Consider the following 25,305-nt stretch of genomic DNA (forward strand, 5'->3'; position numbering starts at 1 on the left):
GACACAGCACCAGCCACTCATGCTGCCAATGAAAAGGTCCCTGCAGCCTCCTCCAACTGCTTGCACTTTCTCTCACTGGCCCCCTCACTCCCTGTCTCACACATGCACCACCCTTCTTGGCGACCCTCGCTGCCACTTCAAGGGGTAGAAAAGCAGAGACATTAGGGGCAGGGGAGCAGAGCAAGAAGCTGTGCATGCGCGTATTTGCTCGTGCTGTGGGTTTTTTTTCCAGTTTACACAAGCGGGGACCTCTCTTTCCCCTGCCACCCCCTCGTGGGTAGTCAGCTGAGTCCCAAGAATAATGTACAAAGTGCACTTAAAGGAAATAAGATATCAGGAAAAAGTTAAATCGGGACTCCGTGCAAATCAACAGGGTTATTCCAATGCTCCAACATTCCTTCAATAGTGCAAATGCTGTTAAGAAAAAAAAAATACAAAGCACAGAAAATTATTGGTGGGAGGGGAGATAGGCTATGCAGTGGGTTTTGCCAACTGAGTGTCTCCAACCTGTCTGCACCCCAGGGATAGTCATCATTAAAGCGGAGTAAGGAAAAACATCGTCGTATAAGCATTTGTCAAAAGCACAGAGATTAAACACTTGGGAAATGTTTCTGAGACCAAACAAAGGGGAAATAGTGCGGACACAAAAATATAAGACGATTTATTAAACATTATAAATAATTAGTGCTGAAACAGCCAACGTCTGAAAGCTGTGGGCCTAGAGGAAATATTTGGAGGAAGTGTCTGTTATCCCTTGCTGCCACTAGGAGTCATTCCCACAAACGGTAAATCATTTGGCTTATATGACAGCAGTCCCGTGCATGCTGAAAGTACTAGAAAAACTATCTTCCATCTGAATGTCACCTTGAGATAACTGCACTTACTTTTGCCTTGGGGACTTTAATAAAATCCAGTTTATTTTAGTTAAGGAATAAGTGTGAAGTGTGTTAGGTTTTAGAGTGTTTTTGGAAGGTGGACTCTGTCGCTGTATGCTGCTGAGGTCCCTCCCCTCCCCAAACCCTGCCCTTCCCAGGTTCCACCTCCAGAGTCTCCAGGTATTTCCCAACTCAGATATGGCAACCCAATGAAACCTACTGGGCAAATGGTTATCTCCCAGTTTAACCTACCTCTTGAGAGTGTATGGAATATTCTGTGTACATGGAGTGGCAAAAACAGGGAAGAAACCTCCCCCGGGTGCTGTTTCGGTGCAAAAAATGGTTGGGGGGCAGTGGGGAGCGTCCTTCCTCCTATGGTAGCATTCCAAGCCCAAATGGGCTCTGATCTGTTTTTTAATAGCCATTCCCTGCTGCTGGCTGAAGGGAACCTGAGTTGGGTCCGGGAAACCTGGTCCCAACTCTTTAAAAAATGAATGTCTAGTTTGGCTCAAAGACTGGGGGACATGAAGAGAGCCTGTTGAACAAAGAAATACAGCTTACTACCCCATTTTCAGATTAGTCTCTGAAACAACTATCTAGAATCATTGCTGGAGTAGGCACATAAGGCTACTCTGTTGTCTACTCTAGCTGGCAGCAACTCTAAGGGGTCTCTCAGGCTTTCTTATAATATACCACCTTGTCCTTTTAAACTGCATGGGACCTTCTGCATGCAAAGTGGATGGTGTACTGCTGAATCACAGCCCCTGAGGGACCAGGAGCAATTTCCTCCAGTTTCACATGATGTTGTTATGGTATCCAAATAGACCCTAAGCTACCCTGGGACACCCCACAGGGTGTACAGGACTGGAGCTAGTGTACAAAGGATGGAGCAGTGCTGTGTAGCCGGAGACAAACAGGGATCTCCCGGCATCCATCTTGTTTGTGCCAAGGCTGAAGCAAGCTGATCGGGCTGATCCAGCAATATGGATTAGGACTAGAACTAGGACTGTTTGGCACATAAATGTATATAACTTAATAAAAGTATATAACTTAATTATATCAGACAATGACCAGGACTGAGCATGGAAAGTGTTCTGTGATCATCACTGTGATTATCCCATGATTGAACACTTTTTCACACTGGGGCGAAAACGCATGGTCGCTTTATCCTTCTTTAATCCCTGTTTTAGCCAGGATCGAACGCACATTAGGCGAAACGCATGCGTTCGATCCCAGCTGAAACAGGGATTAAAGGAGGATAAAGCGACTATGCGATTTCGCCCTTAGTTATAAGTGGAATTGCACCATTTTAACCCCATTGGCTTCAATGGGTTTAAAAGGGTATAACTCTGCTGTAAGGTTATGCTGAAAATGTTATATAATATTGTTCAACAGGTCTGAGTTTGCCAGCTTGCCTGTCTTCTTTTCCTGTCTGTAGATGGGGAAAAGTGCCACCGCTGAAAAGCGGACGTTGTGTGGAAAAGGGCCAGTGTAAACACTCTTGAAAGCTGATTGATGTTGGACAGTGGCCTTAAATTAGGCTTGTTTTGGCTGGCCAGAACATTCTTCAGTTGTCCCACAAAGCAATGACAAAATTACTGGACAAAGAGTCTGCCATAATTATATGCTATGAAAATGTTTTATCAGCTAGCTTTTCCCTTTGCACTTAGACTGCCCTATTTGGCCTTGTTAAGTGCAACAAGCCCCCTTGCGTGTTGCTGTTCTGATTCCTGCTTTGCTTAAGTGCTGTCCTTACAATGGGGCATTTGTACCAGAACCTGTTTGCTTTCTACTTGTGTGTTGTAGACTTTGAAGCGGCATTAATGACAACTGCTTAATCCTGATTCTCACTTTTAGATTGCTTCCAATGGCCCTCCAGCATCACACCTTAACTTGCCTAAGACACTGAGTATCCCCTGCTTTCTTAGTGAAGATACTGTTGTATAGCAGTTACCCTGGTGTGGACCTCTTTCCCATTCATAAAATTGTCTTCTGTTTAAGCCCACTGATTGTCATTATGTAGATGCCACTTTCGCCAATGCATGTTTACATTTACAATCAGTAATGTTTCCATATAATGTAGACTATCATCTACCTCGTTCTCCAGGCAATATTCTGGGTCAGAGGTATACTTTCCTGCAGAAGATGACTCACACACAGGAGGTCAGTCTCATAATAAAGTTTGTGCCATCTGTTGTAATGACTCCACAATTATGGAGCACATGTCCTCTGCATAGTCCTCATAAAAGAGATGCAACATTAACAAGTGGAATATATCTATTTCTTACAAGTTGAAAAACAGTTTTCTTTTCCTTATAAGTAAAACTGTGAGCATACTTCTTACTCTGGTTTCTCTTCAGATCATATAAATCTTTTGCCTTTTACTAAAGAGTTCTGTGGAGAGGAACATTTACGAGTGTTTTGTGAATTTTTTGAGGCTCTACTTGGGAGCCAGCATGGCGTAGTGGTTAGAAGCGGTGGACTCTAATCTGGTGAACTGGGTTGGTTTCTCCACTCCTACACATGAAGACTGCTGGGTCACCTTGGGCTAGTCACAGTTCCTTGAGAGCTCTTTCAGCCTCACCTACCTCAAAAGGTGTCTGTTATGGGGATAGAAGGGGAAGGAGATTGTAAGCCAGGTTGATTCTCCTTAAAAGGTTGAGAAAATTGACATATAAAAACCAACTCCTCCTCCTCCTGTGCCTTGATGTCAATTTGATAGAGGTGCTTGTGGCAGATAAAATTGCTTCAGGGACTGAATGTGGCTGATGAGCCATCGTGGACAACCTGGGTGCATGGAAAACAGATAAGCACTCCTTAAAAAAAGGACATGTCTTTGATACATATTGGTAGTAATTTGATTCCAGTTTACATGTCATTTGTATTCATATGCAATTTTATGGACACTTTATTTATCAATTAATAAGTTCAGCCTAGTGATTAATAAGCTACGATTTCTTTAATTGGATGACGTTAGTGTTTTGAGGAGGTTGGAAAATTTCTGTTGGGGATTCTTTTTAGAAAATTACAAATACGAACTTTACTTCGAAGAAGTAAAGAAGGAATAACTGCTTAATCCATTTAAATCTGTAGTGTAGATATGCTCAAATTTTGAGAGTCTGGTTTGAATATACCTACCTGTAGTTTTACCAACTGGGAAGGGAGTTCTTTCAAAGTTTGCCAGTGATTTTTGTACGGACAATTTTTCATCTTTTCAAGGTAAAGTTAAAAATCCAACTGCAGGACTTCATTCTATGCCACTTTGGATCTACTGTTTGATTCTTTTGATTTTCTTTTCAATTAGTTTATTTTTTTTATTTTAAAATTGAGCCTGAAATAACAAGGCTTATGGTGTTTATCAGCTGGGGAGTTAGGATGAAGTCAGAAACTGGGTTTGAGGATCGCTAAGGAGAGCTGATAACATCAAAACATAACATTTCATCCCTCTTGCTAAACTGGAAAATAGTCTAATCTCTTTCTTCGCAGTAAAATTCATTCCAAAAACATGTTCCTCATTTCCCAGAAATCTTTTTGAAATAGTATACTGAATTGGGTACATTACTTAAAAGAACATAACTCTTCACAGGTTTTTCAGAGATGACCATGGGAAGAACAGTTCTGATTTTTCAGGTGTTCATAGCCTTGAGGCAAAGGCACCTGGCTGTCCTGCTTCTAGTATTAATGGCAGCAGTCATCGTTTTCCTCTGCCTCTAGCTACTGCAAACTCATAACAAGTAAGTGGTCTACCATGAGCAGAAGCTGAGCATTTGCATGACATTTTCCAGAAAAGTTCCCAAATCACAAGTGGGGAGAGGGATTTCTAAAGGAGCATTAGTGGTGGTGGTCGCTCAGAACTTCCTGCACTCTAGAGCTGTGCATATCGATAAACCCAAACCAAAAATAAACCCAAAATTAGCTGCTTCAGCAATATTTGGGGGGTTTTTTGGCTGAATAAAAAAACTTGAGAATCTACCCAAACCCGAATAGGTCATGTAATCGGAGCCAACTTGGTCTGACCAAACTATCCATCTGGATACTCTGGAGGCAGAAGGGTCATTTAAAAGACGGGGCTCAGTCCCATCTGGTGGGATATACCCTCCAACTAAAAAGCACCAGCTTCAACAGCTGCTGAACATGCTTTGTTTGGAAGAGTGCTCACCCATGTGGATGAGCAATCTCCTTCACAGGAGCTGTTTTGGTCATGGCTTCGGCTGGCTCCGATATCAACCCCCCCCCCCCCGGAAACCTACTCTCAAACTGAAGGTCGCTCCAAATAGTGGCTTTATTTCCCTGCACCATGGCCATCTCTTGAAATCAGATTTTTTTATTACTATAATAAAGAACAGTTTACAGGATGTCATTTGCCACCAAAAGAAATGTTTTCTGTGCTTTATTTTTCTTGCATTTAAGCCATTTTCCTCAGTTTGGAAGCTAATTTGCATGACATGCTATGCACCCCAGATACAAATGGAGCCCCCAGACTTTGAGGTGCCAGTCTGCCAAACAGATCTTTTCGCCAGTCCTTGGCAACACTGAACTTCTGAACCTGAAACCCGATTGACAGCTCAGCTCACAAATGCCTGGAGGATGGGGGTGACCCCTTTGTAGCCCATAAAATTGGACCCCCTGTCCCAAACTTTACCAAACTTTGGTGTCCATCTAGGGAGAGTCCCTTGCAACCATGCTGCAAATTTGGTGACTCTACCTCCAAAAATGCCCCCACAGGAGCTTCATAAAAAAGTTCCCATAGACTATAATGGACCCGAATTTTGAGGGGGGGAACCCAGAAATAAGGCTGAAATACCCATTTACTGGTATGGGTATTCGGCTTATTTTGGGTTTACTGAAAAAATCTGCACCCAATAAACCCAAACCCAAAATGTACTGTTTTTTTTTGGGGGGGGGGTGCACAACCCTACTGTACTCACTGATTCTTTCTTGCAGATCTCTCTGTTGGTCATCCCATTTCCCAGCCATGCTTATTTGTGGTTTTGGAGCCTAGGTTTTTGTGTGTGTGTGTGTGTGGGGGGGATTAGTAAAAAAAACCTTACGAGAATTGGCATTTGGGAGGTTAAGCATTCTCTCCTCCCTACTGATTCTCCCCTATAAATAGCTCCCTGCCCCCCATCGGTCTTACAAGGCGGTGTAACAGGGAACCTCATAAAGTATAGTTTTACCCTGAAACTTCTTTACGTGCATGCTCTGGAAGGAAGACAGGCTTGCATGACCCACCACAATCCTTCTAAATGTGCACTGAGTGAGTGACAAAAGGTAAAACTGTACTTTCTGTTCATGGCAAATGGATTACTGTAGCTGAGGCTGTTTAATAGTGTAGTTATGTGCTGTGTCGCATGACATCATAGCTGCCATTTGGAGACCAGTTAAAATAACACCCAAGGGGGAGAAGGCTACTTAAGAACATAAGGACTGCCTTTCTGGATGATGCTATATGGTTTGAATAGCAGCCAGTATAGGGTTGCCAACCTCTGGGTGGTGGCTGGAGATCTCCCACTATCACATAGAGATGTTTGAATTCTCATAAGTTTTACATGAAAGTGATGACCATTCCTTTTTGCTTACCCCCAACAGCTAATGCATCTCAAAATGTAAGCATGCAGTTCCTTTTAACTATAATAACAAAGAGTCATTGATAGGTCTATTCTTCTTGAATTTGATTGACTTATTTGAAGTTAGTTATGTATTATATGAAGAGGTTCTTCCATTTTTTAGTTCTGAAGCTGGGGATAATCATTTTCACTTGATGACTGTATTGTAGTATTGTGAAAGATATAGTCTATGGATTCCAGATCCTTGTAGAACAGATATCATGGTTTACGGAAAAAGTTAAAATAGAAACTTCAAGATGTCTATGCTCAAATGCCTATTACATGGGTAGCCCTGCCATTGAAAATCAGGTTGAGGGTCTTTCTTAGTGAGCCATGGAAAACAGAACTTTATAAAGACCAATGGATTGCCTGGCTAGCTGATCAGATCTTTGCTATGTATTATTTTGTGATCTGATTTTTAGGCCTTTAACGCATGGCCGATTTGTCTTGCGATTCCCCCCTAATGAAGTGATTTTCCCAGGTCCTCATGTACGCCGTCTCCAGTCTGCGCATCCGATTCACTTCCGGTGTGATTTACCAGTGTGTTTTCCAAACCCCGGCTTATTTCGAAAGTGGATTCACATTCGCGATAATTCTGGGTGTTTGGTCATGTATGAGCTTCCGGGTTGATATCCCATCAGGCCAGCATGCCCATCCCATCAGAATTTTTGGCTCTTCCCTCTGCCCCTCCCAACTTTTGTTGCCAGAGATGAGTGGCTGCCATTGCTGCCTACCATTCACCACAATGCAGCCCTTTTCTCAGTACCCTCCTCATGTGTTTTTTGTTGTGATGCTGGTTGTGATGCTGGTATACCAGTTAATCGGTTCCATGACTAGCCGGCCGACTGTTGGGTCTATCCCTTCTCATTTCCATGGTGCCATCTTCTCGTTACCATTCAATTAAAGTGTCTTTTGTTTACACCAAGCGTTTGAGGTAGGACGGGGGTTGAGCGCCGCTCCTGTACGGTGTGGTAAAGAAGGGACAAGAGCAATGAAGAGCAATGATTGGGGGGGAGGCTGGATCTGCACATTTATCAGTCGCCATGTTGCTCGTTATCCAGGAAGCTGCCTGCCCGAAGGGTGCCATTTCCTTGCTTTCTCTAAAGGGGGCGGGGGAAAGTCAGTCCTTCCCCGCGCGGGGGAAACCAGCAGGGAAAAAAATTACGGATCCTGTTGATTGGTTTGTTGGCATACCAGACTGCCCACCCCCAAATTAGGAAGAAACCAACCACATACAATCACATGGTGGTGATGTAAATTACGGTGCAACCCACAACCACTCCCTCCATATCCCACGTTATCCCCACGTACCAAACGCAAGGGAACCTCAGGTGGCGCACATAGTATGGGATGGGAAACGCCATGAGTTTAACTTCACGATCACAGAATAAAATGGTGTGAGATGGGAGAGAGATAAACCAGTGACATCTTGCCCATGCGTTAATGGCCTTAGTCTTTTTGTAAGGTGGCTTGGATCTCTACCAGGCGAAAGGTGGGACAAAATTTAAATGAATAAATGATGAATAAATGAATAGCTAAAATAATACAGGCTGTTTTACAGTCACATCTATAAAATGCCTTTCCCTCAGGCAAAACTGCCTGCTGATATGTAGCCTCCTGAGATCTACTGGGGTACCTTGCAAACCATCCTCTCGGAACATGATGCAAGATACAATGGTTCAAGAACTCATGTCAGATTAAGGAAGGAGTTACGCAATAGGAAGAATAAGCCCAGGTTGACTGACGTAGAATGCTGCCAGCTTTGTTTTAGCTGCCTGGGGTTGATGAGAGGGTTATTGGATTGACTCAGTCTATCCTCTTGAGCAGAGTTAATGCCATTCCTTATTTGGAAAGATGGAAACATTTTAAATAGATGCAGGTCAAAATTTCACTGGTCTTTTAAAGTTACATCAGGTTGGCCAGTAATACTGGAAGTGACTTATGTTTGGTCTTAAAGAAGCAGCATTAGATCAGCAAACATAGCATTAGTAATAATGACAACAGATCCATGCAACCCTCATTCTCAGCAGCTTGGTCACACAAACTGCTAGTTACCCTATATGGCATTTTGTCTCCTCTATATATTGTATATAAATTGAATTTGTGTTAATTTATTTCAATGTTTTTCAAACTGTGTTATTGGGAACCCTGGGAACTTAATAGTGTTTAACTGATGAGAGCAATAATGGTAAACAAAGGTTGCAGCTTAATGAGTTGGTCCAAACCAAAATCCAAAAACAAAATCATATTTCTTATTAAAATTGATCAAAATAAAAAAGTATGCAAATTTTTGAATTCTCCAGAGCTCTTCCTCAGGCTGGACATTTAAAGGGGGAGAAAAAAAAGGTTATTTTAAGCCATAGTTTTAAGCCTCCTTGATAACTTGTCTGCTGTCTCTGGCAATGTGCAGCTGCAGGGGATATTGGACGCACCAAAGAGTGCATTCTCAGTACTTGAAGGCCTATGGGAAGTCCAGATTGGCTTGGGTAGCATCCCATGTTGAATGAAAGCATGCTCAGAACAAACATAGAAATCCTCTGCAACATGTAAGGATTTTGCTGCAGAGACTCAGGTGGTCCCTCAAAAGAAAATCTGTATGGAAGTGGTTCCCTGAGGATACTGACCCTGAAAAAAAAAACACCAACCTAGTTCTGTAATGATTAAATTGTTTTGGATGTCCATCCTCCAAGATATTTGTATAAAACAAACTGTAATGTAATAATGAAAACTCGTTAATCAGCGTGATATAGTGGTACAAGTGCCAGGTGAGGATTGGGGAGATTGGGTTCAAATCTTCATTTAGCCATGAAATTCACTAGACCTTAGGTAATTTACTATATCTCAGCCCATCTTGTGGTGAGGATAAGAGTTAGAAGGGGAGAACCATGTACACTAGTAATCCCCAGTGTGACATCTATTGTTACCATGGTGCCCACAAATATATTTCCTGGTGACAACTTGCTTCTTCCCCTAAACACTTGCAAAGCAAAGAACCAATCCTGGCTTTCCTCTGCCTCAGTGGAGCAGGAGATATTTTGGAAAACCCTGGGAAACATCACCTGTAGGTCTACAAAGAGAACAGAAATACCTGTCCCTATCATAGGAGGATGTTTGGCTTGACACATCCTCATATTTTGTAACTGGCCTCCAGTGCATCCATTTTGTGATTAGTCTTACCTCCTTTGGCAGTGTTTCTCAAAATTCCACATCTGTCCACAAGTACAACAAGGTTGCGTGTTCCTGATGTACACTGTCTTGAGCTCCTTGGAGAAAGGGTGGGATGAAGATGTAAATGATAGATCACCTACTGGGTATTCTTAGCCAATGGGAATGGGGCAGTTGACCTGGGCCCTGTTCTGGAAGGCGCCCACTGCCTTGCCCCCCTTATGGAGAGAGGAAAAGAGGAGAAAGAGCAGGCTCACCCTGACTGAGGCTCAGGCTTCCTGCCAACAACAGCCACTTGTGCTTGCCCTGACTGAGGCTGAGGCAGCCATCTTCTGGTGGCAGGTGCCACCTGCCTTGCATGGGGTGAGGACTGCCCCTTCCTGAACCCAGCAAGGGAGGCAATGGGGGGGGGATGCAGTGATTCAGGGGATCCATGCCAGACTTCTACTCAGGACCTCAGAATCACTAAGACTGCCCTAGAGCTGTTGATTCGGTAAAAACCAAACAAAAAATACAGAATAAATGTCAATTGGGTAAATTTCTGGTTCGGGTATACCGAATCATCAAACTCCGGGAGATTGGCAAAGCTGAGTTTGCCATACCCGAATATCTGGCTTTCTGCGGCTCCTAGACTGACCCATCACCACCTCTGATATCGTGTTGCCTTTCATAGATGTTAATTGCTAGGCCATATGGGCACTGAATAATCCACTTTCAATGCACCTCAGCGATCATTAGCAAGCGGATTTTGCTTCACATAATAAAATTCAGTTGCAAAGTGCACTGAAATAATCAAAGCAATCTTCTACATCATAGTGATTAAACTTAGCAATGTTTCTCTATGGAGGGGGGTGACCCCTTCCAGATCCCATAAAAATAGACCACCTGGCCCAATATTTACCAAACGTCAGGGGGCATGCAAGAAGAGTCCCTTCAAGCTATGCTGTAAATTTGGGGGCTCTACCTTGAAAAAAAATGCACCCACAGGAACTTTTTAAAAAATCCCCATAAATGGGCCTGAATTTTTTCTGTAAGCCTGGAAATAAGCCAAATACCCATATTTACCGGTATGGGTATTTGGCTTAGTTCGGGTTTACCGGAAAAAATCGGGCCCAATAAACCCAAACCTGAAATTTTACTGATTTTGGGGGGGGGGGGGGCACAACTCTACTGGAAACTAATTGGCCCTAGGATTTCTAATTGGTTGAGTGGCACCAAAGAGGTACAATCCTAATTATCATTGTTCCTTCCAAAGTGGGCTGTTTTTCACTCTACTTTTGAATGCAAAAGAGAGAGAAAGACACCACTCTATATCCAAGGACCATGAAAATGGTGATTTTCAGCGGAACACTGGAATTTCAGGTTTTGTGTGTCACTAGTCCTTTCCCAGTTCTGTAAGCAGCTTCAAGAGCTTTTTCAGGCCTCTTTCCACCACTGTTCAGCTGGCCTCTATTTAGTTATTAACCAATAAGAAAGTTTCTTGCTGCCTCTGGTGCTAAGACCCATCCCATCAAGAGTGTGATTTATTAGAACTTGGGTCAGGGCTTTCTGGCCCTATAGAATGAGCTGTCCCCTGATATCTGAACTTGTGGGCCATACACAGGCATTCAAATTATTTTTTTAACTTGTTCTTAGTGGATAAGGTGAAAGAATTGAGTCTTACATGGAGCATGCATGGATTGCTGTACATACTCTGCAAGTGACTGTGTGACAAGTGGGTTGTGTTTGTGAGGGAGGATAGAAATTCTTTTGGGTCCATTCAAAATTTGTTATCAAAATAGTGGCCCTCAGGTTGCTACAGAACCACTGATATAGAGGAACCCAGGATCAAAACGTAGAGCTTATTGCAGTCCTCCCTTCCCTTGCTAGGCAAATTTTGCAGCAGACTGATACGCTGCCAAGCACGTAACACTGTGGCCAGGCGGTTCATTCCAAAGCAAGGTCCTCCCATGTCTTCCTAAAAGCATTCAGCAATTTATTATTTCCTGGGGCCCTGACACACCAGCTGTTCCCAGAAAAAGGAGAAGTGTGGCTGCACGCAAGGGAAAATACATCATTGGGTCAGCCACGGCTTGCTATACATTTGTATGGCAAGTAGGGTTGTGGACTTACCCATATGTGGACACCAACTTTCCATAGACTGAGGGCTGAAATTTGGAGCTCTATTTCAATAAAGCTTTTGGGGTTTTTTGGTAATTGTAATGGGAAGAGAATATAACCAAACAAGCAATAATAATAAAAACATTCCAGTGAAATTCTTGAAATGGCAGGAAAATGTGCTGAATGAGCTTGCCTGTAGTGGGTACACAGACAGCTAAAGAAGAGGTTGAGAAAATAAGTTGAATGTTTATTATTAGTGCACCAATCACATAAAAAGATGGGTTCTGTCCTATGGGTATGCAACCTAATTTAGGAAGAAAAAGTCCTATTTCGAAGTGAACAGCTTGGATTGCTTAGAAAATATTAATAACTGCTGCACATTTATCAACAAATTTAATTGTCAACATGGCCAGATCTATGGATACCTGAAGCCAGAGATTATAGCCATGAACAGTCAAGACAGTTCCAAAAAGCCCTAGGTTTTCAGAAAAATTTAAAATCTAAAACAACAATGGGTTGTTTTTTTAAAAAAATAATACAGGTTGAGTATCCCTTCTCTGGACACCCGATATTCAGACTGACCTAAAAACTGGACTTTTTGAGCCGGCATGCAGGTATTACTCGCCCTCAGCAACATGCCAATTTGCTTTCTGGTTATTCAATGCACACAACATTGTTAAAATATTGTTTAAAATTACATTCAGGCTATGTGTATAAAGTGTATATAAAACATACATAAAACATAAATGAATTTTGTGTTTAGACTTGGGTCCCATCCCCAAGGTATCTCATTATGTAAATGCAAATATTCCGAAATATGAAAAGTTGCAGAATATGGACCACTTCCGGTCCCGAGCAGTCTGGATAAGGGATACTCAACCTGTAGAAGCAGAGCCTGTAGCTTTAAGAAATGAATGCCTTCTGCTGCATCCATTGTTTGTGTTGCTAGGCAACCACAACAATATTGCCTAGGGTTGCAGCTAGGGATCTCCTGCTATTACATCTGATCTCCAGGCGACGAAACCAAGGCTTGAAGGCTGGCAATACTAAGGTTGCCAGCTCCAGGTTGGGAAATACCTGGACATTTTGGGAGTGGAGCCTGGGCAGGGTTTGGGGAGGGGAGGGACTTCAATAGGGCATAATGCCATAGAGTCCACCTTCCAAAGTGGCCATTTTCTCCAGGTGAATTGATCTCTGTCGCCTGGAGATCCGCTGTAATAGTGGGAGATCTCCAGCCACCACCTGGAGGTTGGGAACCCTAAATCTAAGGCCACTGAAATCAGTGATCTTAGACTGGAGTAACCATAGGATTGCCAGGTAAATCCATTAGTAGCCTTTCAAAACAGCATCGATACTGAACCCAAACATACAGATTATTTTATTTTATTTTTGATCTATGTCCCCATTGATTTTTCTTGATAATGCAGTGAAGTTAATGCGATTAAACTCTGAAATTTCATATTTGCAGTTGAGACATTCCGTGTAGTTCCAGATAAAAATGTTGTATTACAGAACTAGAATTCAACTACTACTACAGGTACCTTGGAAAGGAGTTAAACACTGGCAACGATGAGGATGCATAGGACAGTACATTTATTTGAAAACTGGCATTAATCTTTCAGTGACAGGATAGGATTTGAAAAATGCAGTGATTACAGTTATACCTAATGCTATCAACTTGTGAGGTAATTGTCTTTGTTATATGAATGCAAGAAAAGTACATATGCATGATCAATTATTGAATTTCCTTTTATGAGCACAACGACTGAAAAACAGCCAAGGACTCGTATATTTGATTTTCATATGTATTTTTCCAGGAAAAGCTTATTTTAATTCTTGACGCCTCGCTGCTGAATTGTTTGTGGTAGTTACCAGATCTGTGTTTTAGGGTTTTAGCCACTTTCTCATTAACACCTTTCAGACATATCAAGCACGTAAAATGAATGTCTTTGTATGGTGGGGGGAGTGGGATTGTGGTGGTGAGCTCTGTCCCCAGCCTTCACACATTCATCGTAACATACACACAGAGCACACAAATGTACAGTGTTAGATATGCTGTTGAATTTCATAGGCTTTGCTGGTTCTATCCGGATGTGCTTGTCTTAGTTTTGGTTCTCTGTTTGCAAAACAATGTCCTGAGACTTTTCCATACTTTTTGTTTTTCTTCACATGAAATTATTCGTATGGAGTATATGCATTTTTCAGTGTTTTTGTGTATCCATAATTTGGCATTAATCATTATATGTACATGTATCCATTGTGTAAAATGTGCAAAGTGAATCTTCAGTACCAGTAATGAAACTGGTCAGACAGAAACTGTTCACAATTGTAATCTACAGAAATAGAATAACAACAAAACTAAAAAGGGATATTTATCCATACCTAATGAATGTAAGTCTTTCTTCAGCATGAAAATCAAGGTTCCCCATCAGGAGGATCACGTACATGCATACATTTGACCTAGGTGTTTTATGCATGGTCGCTTTAATCTCCTTTATTCCCCGTTTCAGCCAGGATCAAATTTTTCGGTATGCACAATATCTCATTCCTTGGAAGCTCAATGCTGTTTCGACGCAAAACGAACCCGGCTTTTCCCATTCCTCTTCTGGCCCGTATTAAACCGTTCATCCTGGCTCATTCCAGAGTCACAGGGTGTGCATACTTGGTTCTCGGGTTGAGCTTCCCCACGCCATCACGCCCCACCCTTTTCCAACCCCCTCCTCAAAGCAGCATGCCTATGGTTAAACAGGGGAAAACAGAAGATTGGCTTCTCTCACAGCCAGTCACAAAGCAGTGTGTAAAAAGGCATGGGTTCAAGTGCTTCCTGCTTCCTCGGAGCTCTTTCTGAGCAAAAAAAAAGCTTTTTAAAAACGAGGCTTGGATTTCTCCCCCCCACCTTCAGGTAGCTCCGTTTTTTGTTCTTAAAATGCTTTTTTATGCGGCAGTTTGGGTTTGGGGGGAAGGAAATCTTCTCTCACGGGGAGCACTGCGAAGTAAGCCAATTACAGAGCAGCATTTAAAGGGGTGGGACTTGATTTGAGCTTGGGAGACTGTTTTTCTGTAATCATGGTTCGATTAGCACACAGTTACTTCCCTGACCATTCAAGCCAATGCATACAGTTTCCCCCAACCCGGGTTACTTTAATGTGCAATGAACCCAGGCCCAAGCAGGGAGATCCAACCCATGCATAAAAGACCCTAGGGTTGCTAACCTCCAGGTAGTGGCTGGAGATCTCCCGCTGTTACAACTGATCTCCCTCTAGGTGATAGAAATCAGTTCCCCTGGAGAAAATGGCCGCTTTGGCAGTTGGACTCTATGGCATTGAAGTCCCTCCCCTCTCCAAACCCCACCCTCCTCAGACTCCACCCCCAAAATCTCTATGTATTTCCCAACCCGGAGGTGGCATCCCTAATGCTGTTTTTTGTATTTTCAATGGAAAGCATCCTTTTTTTGTTTCTTCTTCCCAACATGCCAGTAGTGCAATCTGATACCCACTAGCCACATCTTGTACCATTGAAGTCAGCTAAACCACCCTGCAGACATCCTACAAGATGCCAGCAACAAGGACTTAAGATCATGGCCTGAAAGAAGTGTTCCCCCTCCTCCAGCCTGAAAACTTTGAAAACTTCCACAAAACTTTTGGCTTTGGATTGTGCTATGGCTGCCTATTTTTTTTTGGTACATATGTAGCTTGTCTGTGCACATTCCAATGAATTAATGTGCCACCACGATCCCATTTGTGCGCATTTATATGCCTTTAGAATGTCTGAAAAGAGCTAGTCTCCCGGGCAAAGAAATAAAATATCGGTTTGAGAGCTAGAAGCAAAAGAAAATATATTTTCCTCAGTGCTCAGAGTCAGTGTGATGTAGTGGTTAAGAGTGTCAGACTAGGATCTGGCAGACCCGGGTTCAGATCTCTATTCATGCCATGGAAGCTTGCTGGCTTTCCTTGGGCCAGTCACACTATCTCACAGGGTGGTTGTGAGGATAAAATGGAGAAAACGCTTATACTTATTATTTGACAACCCCTCGTCTTTCTAGAGCCTTCTGTTTAGCTAGACTGAATGCTAGCCCCTCTATGTTTATGCAAGGCAGAATTTTGAATATACCATACCCAGAAAGGACCTGTCCTTGCTCTTCTGGCTCTATTGATTCATTAGCTCACGCCCTTTTGGAATGCTGCTTTTATGAGGAACTTAGATCACGTTAAATCTTTCCCATTTTAATATATAAATCTAATGCCTCTGTGTCTGATATAATGCCTTTTTTTATTAAGTGACAGGGATCCCAAGGCTACATTGTCAGTGGCAAGATTTATTTCAGTCCTTATATCTCTCAAACATTAGATTTAAAATTACGCTGCTTGAGATCAAGGAGCTTCTAAGGGATAAAGGAAAGGAAGGAAAATGGAGAAAAAGAGAATGATGTAAGTCACTTTAGACCCACAGTTGGGAGAAAGGTGGGGTATAGGTGAAGTCGAATTAAAAAAATCCCCGTCATTGTCACCCCATTATTAAGAAGGAGGTGATAGTTCTGTCACACATTGTGCAATGAAAGGGCTATGGAGTCACATTGGCTTAAGGGTTTTTGTTGTTGACTCTGCTTCCTTTCTTCTCTGTTAGGTTCCACCTTTAAACCATCAGCCATTGCTAGGCTCTCTCCCCTACCTGCTAGGTACTTCCCTATGCAGATTCTACAGACCATCTTCAGCACCATTGCCCCTATGTCAGGTCCTTAACTTTCAAGTTTATTCTCAATAAAATAATCGATAAAACTCAACGGCTTGTATTGGCTAGGGCCAATACAAACAGTAATCTACGATACGCAGACAAACACAATTCAGAATCAAAAGGTTCATATACTAAAAGGATGGAACTTGTAAGTTTTAAAAGTTAGCTAAAATATCAGTATACTTACTATAAGAATTATATCAAAGTCCTCAAACCCACTCAGTCAAGATTGTTTCAGGTCATGGTCACTGCGTTTTAGTGCCCATGAGATAAATTTTGCCACTGCTTCTGTAGTCAGGTTCTGAGCTTCAGGAGACCTGGCAACACTAATTTGTGGCATCTGATTTGGGGTTTAGGTTGGTATAAGGCAATGTGTTTCAAGTTAAAAAGCTGGCTGGTGTGTCTAACATCATCTACAAATTAACATGTAAAAATCATTCTGGAATTATTGACCTCTTGTCTCAAGACCTAGCAAGCTAAAATCTTCATACCTTGCTTATTGTGGTTGAATCTTTTAAGATCTTAGATATACAAGAATATACTTGTCAGTGACTGATAAGGATTGCCTGTTTTTCTGCTACTACCACAGTATTACTTTGGTATTCTAAACTCTGTAATGAATGGTTTCCGGTTCTTTATACCAGCTCATTTGCCCAGTCAAGCCACTGTATTTAGATAGCATCTCGAGTGTCATTTTGCTGTTACTGTATAGAGGGCAGGGTGTTGATGCTAGACATGCATCAAAGACTAGGGCCATGGCCTTGTTAAAATATTATCATGAATTCCTGCCATTCTTCAAGGTCCCTATCTCTAAAGTTAATTCTTTGAGATTGGGATGGGGGGAGGTTTTATGTATCTTGTCGCAAGTGCACATGGATATGAATGCATACACATGAATATTAAAGAACTGTTAACACACACACACACACACACACACACTCACGAAGTTCATAGCCTGCCATTTTACATATGGCAACTGAGGTGTATTTTGACCTGCAACAGTATATTATTAAAACAATTGCATTTGTCTAATAGATCTTTAACTCAAAGAACATATCTAATTTACATTTAGAAGAAATCACTTAAGGTCTAGCTGTCATAGGCTAGCAGCGCATTCCTGACCAGAATGCCTGTGCCGGGCTTAGGAGGCAACGCAGCGGCGCTGCCTCCTAAGGAGGATTCAGCCCAGCCAAAACCTCTGCCCGGCACCAAAAATCCGTGTAACCCTCAGGGTTGCATGGGAGATACGCCACCTAAAAGGTGGTGTATCTTGGCAAAAAAAGGGAGGGCGTTCCCAAGCCATAATGGCTCAGGAGATCGCCTAATGGTGGCCCTGCCCCCTGGCTGGTGTCGGAACACCACCACCGTAACACACACCGTTATGCCCCAGGAACGCCTCCCAAGATGCCGTAACACCCCAGGAACTTCTCCCGGGTTGTCGCCGTGGCCTTTGCCGGCGTCCAGCCCTGCACGCCGGCGCTGGGGCCACAAACACCGGCATGCACCACCTGGATGCTGGCGCTGTGGGCCCTTGCGCCGGCGGAGCCTTTGCCAGCCTCAAAAGGCCTTTGGGTCGGGTCACAGGCGCATGTCAGGAATGCGCTGTAAGAGAATTCAACAGAAGGAATAGAGTCTTCAGCAGGAAAAGATGAGGTTGGGTGAGAGTCAAGCACTTATCCTTGATATGAAAATACAGGTGTTGAACCATGTCTCGGTTTTCATTTATGAAATATTCAAGGGTATGCATCTGGTAAGCAGGGTAGGGGTGGGAGGATGGCATAGCTTGTACCACCCTGCTGTTCCTTCGTCTCTGACTGCTTCCTCGTGCTCAGGTCTGCAGCCTTTGCTAAGGAACAAGTGAGAGAAGGTTGGGGGAAGTAGGAAAGAAAGCTGAGCCTGCTCCCTCCTTCCTGCCTCTTCCTCCTTCCTTGGCATGTGTTCTGCATGCAGGGAGGGAAAGATTGTGCCCTTAAGCATAATTCTTTAAAATTTTGTTGTTATAAATCACAGTGTATATATGTGTTTATTTTCAGATTGTAAACCCACCCTGAGCCTAGGGGTATGGAGGTTAAAGATGAAAACCAGTCAGGAATTATTTAAAAGCTGTTATTTGGCTTCCATCAAATGGAAAACCACATGTCTTATACAGTAGCTGAAGGGTGTTTTTCCCCCTTTTTAAAAATAATAATCTTTTCTATATTTAGTCCTAGGAAAGATTCAGGCATAGTGCCAGAGTAAACTGATCTTACTCTGTTTAGCAATGACAACTTTGAAAATGTTGTGGGGGGAATTAAAGATTAATATTTCAATATGGCTTTTTAAATCAATTAACAGAATTCTTTCATAAAAAGTAGCTGTTGGTACATGGTGAGTAATGACAGCCATTTTAAATACTGGCAGTCAAATTTATTTATTTATTTATTTATTTATTTATTTATTAGTTTGCCTTTTTCACAATGGCTCAGAGTGTTGTACAAAAATTAAAATCCATTAATACAATAGAAGCAAAAAATACAATAAGAGGGGACTAGAATTTGTGAATCTCAGTTTTGTTTTAATACGGTATGAATTTGCAGTACAAATCTGTCTGAGGAGGCTCAGTGGTAGAGCATCTCCTTGGCATGCTGAAAGTCCCAGGTTCAATCCGCAGCATCTCCCTTTTAAAGGATCAGGTTGTAGGTGGTGAAAAAGACCTTAGACCCTGGAGAGCGGCCGCCAGTCTGAGCAGACAATACTGACTTTGATGGACCCACGGTCTGATTCAGAATTAGTCAGCTTCATGTGTTGAGTGCATTCAGTAAGATTTCAGGGGAAAACAGATTTCATACATAGATCTGGGATTTTGTCAATCTCACTTCCCCATTGCTTCAGACAGACTTCTATAGTGGAATCAGAGTTAGGGGATTTCTATCAAGGATCCAAATTTGCCTTTCAATGAGATTGCCAATGGGTTTTCAAACACTTTGTCATGTCCTCTTTTGAAATTACGGCCCTGCTTTTCACTGTGTTGGGTCAAATCTCAAGCAGTTCACATGAGTTTGCTGGAAATCCCCTTTCCTACTTGGAAACAGTTGTCTTTCCAAAGAACTGAAAGGGCTACAACAGGACCAGGGGCAGTCAGCCCATGGGCAACATGGCAGATGCCTTGCACCCCATGCTGGGAGTGGGGCAACTGCCCACAGCCCTGCCCCCCAGTAGGGGGGAGAAGAAAAAGAACAGGCTCACACTGCCACTGCTCATGCCCACCCTGTTCAAGGCTCAGGCTGCCCGCTTGCAACAACCTTTCATGCCTTCCTGTCTGGGATTCAGGCAGCTGTGGCCACCTGTGCCAGCCTTGTCTGAGGCCCAGGCAGCCAGCTTCGAGTGGTGGCTCCCACCTGCTTTACATGGGGTGAGGGGGGCTGCCCTTAGCTTGGTCCTTGTGGGGGAGGACGGGGGGCAGCATTGATTCCGGGGCTCCATGCTAGACTTTTGTCCTGGACACCATAATCAGTAAGATCACCACTGACTAGGGGGGAAACACTGCCCCTGTGTGCTCATCCACCCGCTATCATATCTGTTCACAAGTTTTGCAGATTTTTGTTGTATGTCAAAAATCTACAAAACATGTTTTAAGAGCAAAGATGATGTGAATGTGCACACAATGGAGAATTGCCGCCTTAAATAATTACAGTAAGCCTACAAAATGCAGTAAATTTTGATGTTCACATGTCTGGCAATCCTTGATGAATTCTATGCATGTGCATATATTACAATTATTTTCACTCATATACCAGAGAATGGTGGCAATCACATGTAGGTGACGATAGCACAGCACATCTCTGAATTTTCTCACATTTACTAGTTTTGTCCGGGAATGCTTACATTCAGGCAATACTGTCACTGTTCAACAGATTTCGAACCATCACTGAAATTTATATATATGGATGCAAATTAGAAAACTCTAAATTTACGTTTAAATGCCATATAATTAGATAGAAGCAAAGATATGAACCTGATGCACTTAGCCTAGTGTTAATCTCTAGTTGACTTAACTGGAGCAGGATCAGGTGCTTCATCGGAGATGAATTCTTAATTACCACACAGAGTGGTTGACCATCTGCCGGCTTTAGCAACTGTTGCTTACGGTAAAGTAGCATTGGATAGGTTTGGAGGCAAAACTTAAACAAGGACTGCTCAATTCACAGCAAAATGAGTTAAGAACAATTTCATTTAAATATGGCAACAAAGCTACCTGCTTCGACTAGGCCTGAAGGCACTAGGTTCAAATCACTGCTTGGCATTAAACTTGCTGGGTAACCTTGGACTAGTTATTCTCTCAGCCTAACCTACCTCCTAGGTTCATTTGCAGGATAAAACACAGGAGGAAGAGCCATGTGTTTGGGCAGGATACAATTTACTGAAAAAAGCAGAGTATTCTGAAATGAATCTAGGAACTGGGTTGGATCCAACCTGTTGTTGTTTTTTGCTCAGTCTTACCCAGTTCTTCTCCATACTATCTATACTCCTGTTTCACATGGCTTTTATCTATGCAGGTCCCATGATCCCCATCATAACAGTTCTGAGTGGTACGAAGGGACCCTCTCCTTGGTTTTTTCACCAGTGGAAAAGCTGGCTGGATCCAACCCACTGACTTCATTTTCCTGGGCATAATTTTTACTTAAAAATACAGTGGGAACAACAGCAAGAATTCTACAAAGGTGATCTGTTGCTGTATATTAAAAAAAAAATGAACAGATGTGTGTTGTTTAGCCATAACAAATGTAAAATAGGTTACAGCAACTCTAATTTATACACATAAAAGTCTAGAAACATATTAACCCTTTGAATGTTTTTACAGCAATGGCTTTCAAAATAAAAAAATAATCACCCTTTTACAGAGTATGGAGTGTTGTTGTTTTTTTTAAATGATGGGTTGGATCCTGCAGATCTGTTCTGCTAAGGGTGGCTCAGTCCTCTGGCACAAGACACAATCTCCTGACATAGCCTTGTGTCAGAGGAAGTCTCCTTGAACCACAGGAAAGCATCTCCCCTAGTAGACAGGATCTGCAGGATTCAACCCAATGCTTTAAAAATGTGATGAGTTTGCAAAGAGTGCAGTGTGTTTAGTATTCCATTTAACCTTAACAATTAGGTTTGCTCATTTTTGATTTAAAAATACTCCTGGGTAGGACTGCAGCCTGGAGCCAGTGCAGAGCCTGCTAGGACAGGGTAGACTCAGGATGGAATCTGGTAAGATGGGGTGGAGGAGAATTAGACAGGCCAGGGGTGAAATTAAGGTGGAGCCAGGGAGGATCTGAAGTATTTGTGCTATTCAAACCGCAGTACTGATAACAGAACACGGCTTTACAGGTCAGGCCAGGAAAATGCTAATTGCTTGGCAAGCCTTTTTTCACTTAAGATGAGTGCCATTTTTCACTCAACAAATATTTGTTAAGTCTTTAATAACAGAATCCAAGTCATTCATCTCTTTGCTGTATTATAGAGAAGGCAAATCAATGCACAGTACAGATTTACCCACCTCTCCCCAGCTTGTACAAATGCTGTGGTTTTGATCCAGCCAAAGAGAAATGCCACTTTTGCATGCAGCCAAGCTAAAGTCCCCTGTGCCTCATTACATGTCCCTCTGGAGAGTCTCTCTTCAATGGTGGTTTCCTGGTAAGGTTGCCAACTCCAGGTTGGGAAATCCCTGGAGATTTGGGAGGGGAGACTGGGGAGGGGGAGGTTTGGGGAGGGACCTCAGTAAAGATGCCATAGAGTCCACCCTCTGAAGATACCATTTCCTCCAGGGTATCTGGTCTCTGTAGTCTGGAGATCAGCTGTAATTTTGGGAGATCACTTGGAGACTGGTAATCCTGTTTCTTGTGGGCATGAAGAGCAAGGAGGGAAACTGGGATGAGCATTTATGCAAGCAGGTCTGTAACCAAGCATTTATTTTAACTCTTTGTAACTGTATATGTAAGTACTAGTGAAATATGGATCCTTGTGGTCTCTCCTAACCCATTCGTCAAGAGCAGTTTGCCCTATAAAGAAGTCTTCTGCCATCGTAACAGTGCTAACCAACACTTTGGTCCACAATAGGAAGGGCTTAGATCATTATTATAACACTAACAATACTTCCCAAAAAACCAGACATCTTTAATTAATTTTTCTACTATTTTAGTAATCAGTGCAACAATATGCAGCGTTAGAAGGGTCTAATTCAGCTTAGTATTGTATTGTTAATACTCAAGTCCTAAACACATTTAAGCAGAAGTTATTTTCATTGAAATGAATGGGATTTCCCCTTCAAGTACGTGTGTTCATTAGTGGAAATACCAGTTGGCGTATGTCCGTGTATACACACATGCCTATGCATAGGCATAAACATTTTTTAAAAGTTCTTGGAGTTTACAGATTATTTCAGACAATGCAAATACAAACACCCACAGAATCATAAGCTTATTCCCAGTAAAAGACCCATCAACCCAAAGATTTATGCTTCAGGGCAGGGTCTAGTAAAAATGTAATGCTCGTAAATTCTACAATACAAATAAATAAATGCATATAATAACAAATAAATCTACCTGGTGTGCTCAGGTGCTATGTCCACTTTTTCTGGCGTAACCACCAATGTCAACAGATTGAAGCCGAGGCAAATGTGAGTCCCTGGTTGCCCTGTGCATGAAAGTAGGAAGATCCGGGAGGAGATTTAAACCTCTGGATCCAATGACCCTAGCAGAAATAGCTCTGGAAAGGTAAGAGGATTATGATAAAGGAAATAGAAAATTCTGTTAATTAGCCTGGACCAATGAAATGCCAGACTTCCTGGGGATTTGAAGGATTTGCTACATAGATATAATTGGGAGAGAAAAATAACCCCTGCTAGCCTGAGTTACAGAAGGCATCTCTGTATTGTGGGTTAGAGAGTGCTCTAACCTGACTAATCAGAGTAGATGGTTAATAGACCTTGAGGCACTATTACTATTATCTCCAATGGCACCATAGACATACAATATGAATTCAACATTCCCTACCAATTTTACCAATATTTAGTGATACAGATTTAGAATTAAGGGACCATCTTGAACTATGTGATGATGCCAAAAGGAAATGCACACCCTCCTTCTGGGACAGCACCCCATCTTTTCCAGTGCTTCCAGATTATCTTCAATTCTTAACCATTCCACACTTCTGAAGATTTTTCTTCTTAGCCAGACATAATGCCTTACCCCCTCAATGAATTATTTGGCAGATTCTTAAATATCCCAATCGAACAGAGAGTCAGCCCATGTGGAAAGGCAAAGACAGAAAAACTTACCCATTTTTTATTCAGTTGTGATCTATATTCTTCTATAAGATCTTTTATTACTCCATTGATTTCCTGTATTTTCCTATGACTACCACTTAATCTATCTGCTGTCTGGTAATGATAAGGCTGTTACTCTATCCGTAGTTTAGTATTTAATGGCCACTTTGAAGATACGACGAAAGTTATAATCAAGTTACGCCTAAATGCTAATTTGCATACATGTGCTCTGTCTGCACTGGAACTGAATTTAGTGGATACAATACTTGTGTTCTCACTAGGTGTATATACCACTGACTTGGTATTTGTGGTCAAATCTTGACACCAACTGTAATCACTTATGTGACACAATACTGCTTGTTTCTGACTCGGGAACTGGATTTTACAACAAAGGGTGAAATTCTCAAAAGTTTTAATATTTTGGGAGCAGCCATGACAATACAAGTTTACCTGTTTCTAGACATACACCTTCTACATTCAAAGAAAAATGATATTTTAAAATATGTATATCAAATAATGTTTCAGTTTTTTTTCTTTTGACTTGAAAATTATACAACTCTGCATGACATATAAAGTATAACCTCTTTAGGAACATGAATAACCATAAATATCACCTTTTGAACCACAGGAGATGGTTAAATAAGGACAAGTAGTTTTTGCCTTTCAAGATTTCCATGAAAGGGAGGTTAGTCACGTATATTCAGGTTTCCCACATTTGGGAATTGGGTGAATATACTACTTTCAGTACATTCCCACAATATCAAAATTAACTGTATTAAAACAAAATTTGTGTCTCCTCATTGTAATTGATACTTTCAGTATTCCATGTTAGTTTGTTAATAGAAAAGGTCAGTATAAGGAGCTAGAACAATCCAAATTGCTGCTGTTTCCAGTCTGTTCTTTTCAGTGAGTTGTGTAGCTGAATTAGACCTTAATACAACTTTCTGAACTTGGGGGGGGGGGAACGGAGGGCAAGCACGCCCAGATAAGTAACTCTACCCATCACTGGGTCCCTGGTGCTTACTTGAAGGAAAGGCACTTTTCACATAGAAGACTTTTCTATATTATCAGCGATTAGTAAATGTAAAGAGCTACTGCATAATTCTATATGGTGGGGGGAAACTAGTGATTCACAGAAGTGTGTTTGTGTTTGTGTGAATTGTCAATCATGCCTAAAGAAATTTTGTTTATTTTGCATCCTCCTGAATTTATTCATTGCCACTAGTGGCTGCTCTTTCCTTTTGAGAAACATTTATTGTACCTGGAGATACCATTGCATAGTAAAAGAAAAGGCAAGTCCCAGAGTGTTGACCAGTGGTGTAACTGCACTCATATATATAGAGATGCCTTACAATTCCAATTTTTAAAACATATAAATGACACCATACAATAGGGTTTCCAGCCTCCAGGTACTAGTTGGAGATCTGCTATTACAACTGATCTCCAGCCAAAAGGGATTAGTTCACCTGGAGAAAATGGCCGCTTTGGCATTGAAGTCCCCTCCCCAACCCCCCCTCCTCAGGCTCCGCCCCAAAAACCT

General features: G+C 42.1%; 1 protein-coding gene and 1 non-coding gene across 2 annotated transcripts in view; one reads left to right on the forward strand and one right to left on the reverse strand.

Annotated features, from left to right (window-relative positions):
• Positions 1-23,094, reverse strand: part of PDC (phosducin) — a 36,159-nt gene extending 13,065 nt beyond the window's left edge. Inside the window, exon 1 of the mRNA XM_056845113.1 lies at positions 23,044-23,094. The gene's annotated coding sequence lies outside the window, so the exon portion shown is untranslated. The remainder of the gene's footprint in view (positions 1-23,043) is intronic.
• Positions 3,216-3,329, forward strand: LOC130474038 (U5 spliceosomal RNA). The gene has a single exon (XR_008933189.1). It is a non-coding gene; the product is annotated as a U5 spliceosomal RNA (small nuclear RNA).
• Positions 23,095-25,305: the final 2,211 nt, after the last annotated feature.

The sequence above is a fragment of the Euleptes europaea genome, chromosome 2 (genome assembly GCF_029931775.1).
Source record: "Euleptes europaea isolate rEulEur1 chromosome 2, rEulEur1.hap1, whole genome shotgun sequence".
In the NCBI taxonomy this organism is placed as follows: domain Eukaryota; kingdom Metazoa; phylum Chordata; class Lepidosauria; order Squamata; family Sphaerodactylidae; genus Euleptes; species Euleptes europaea.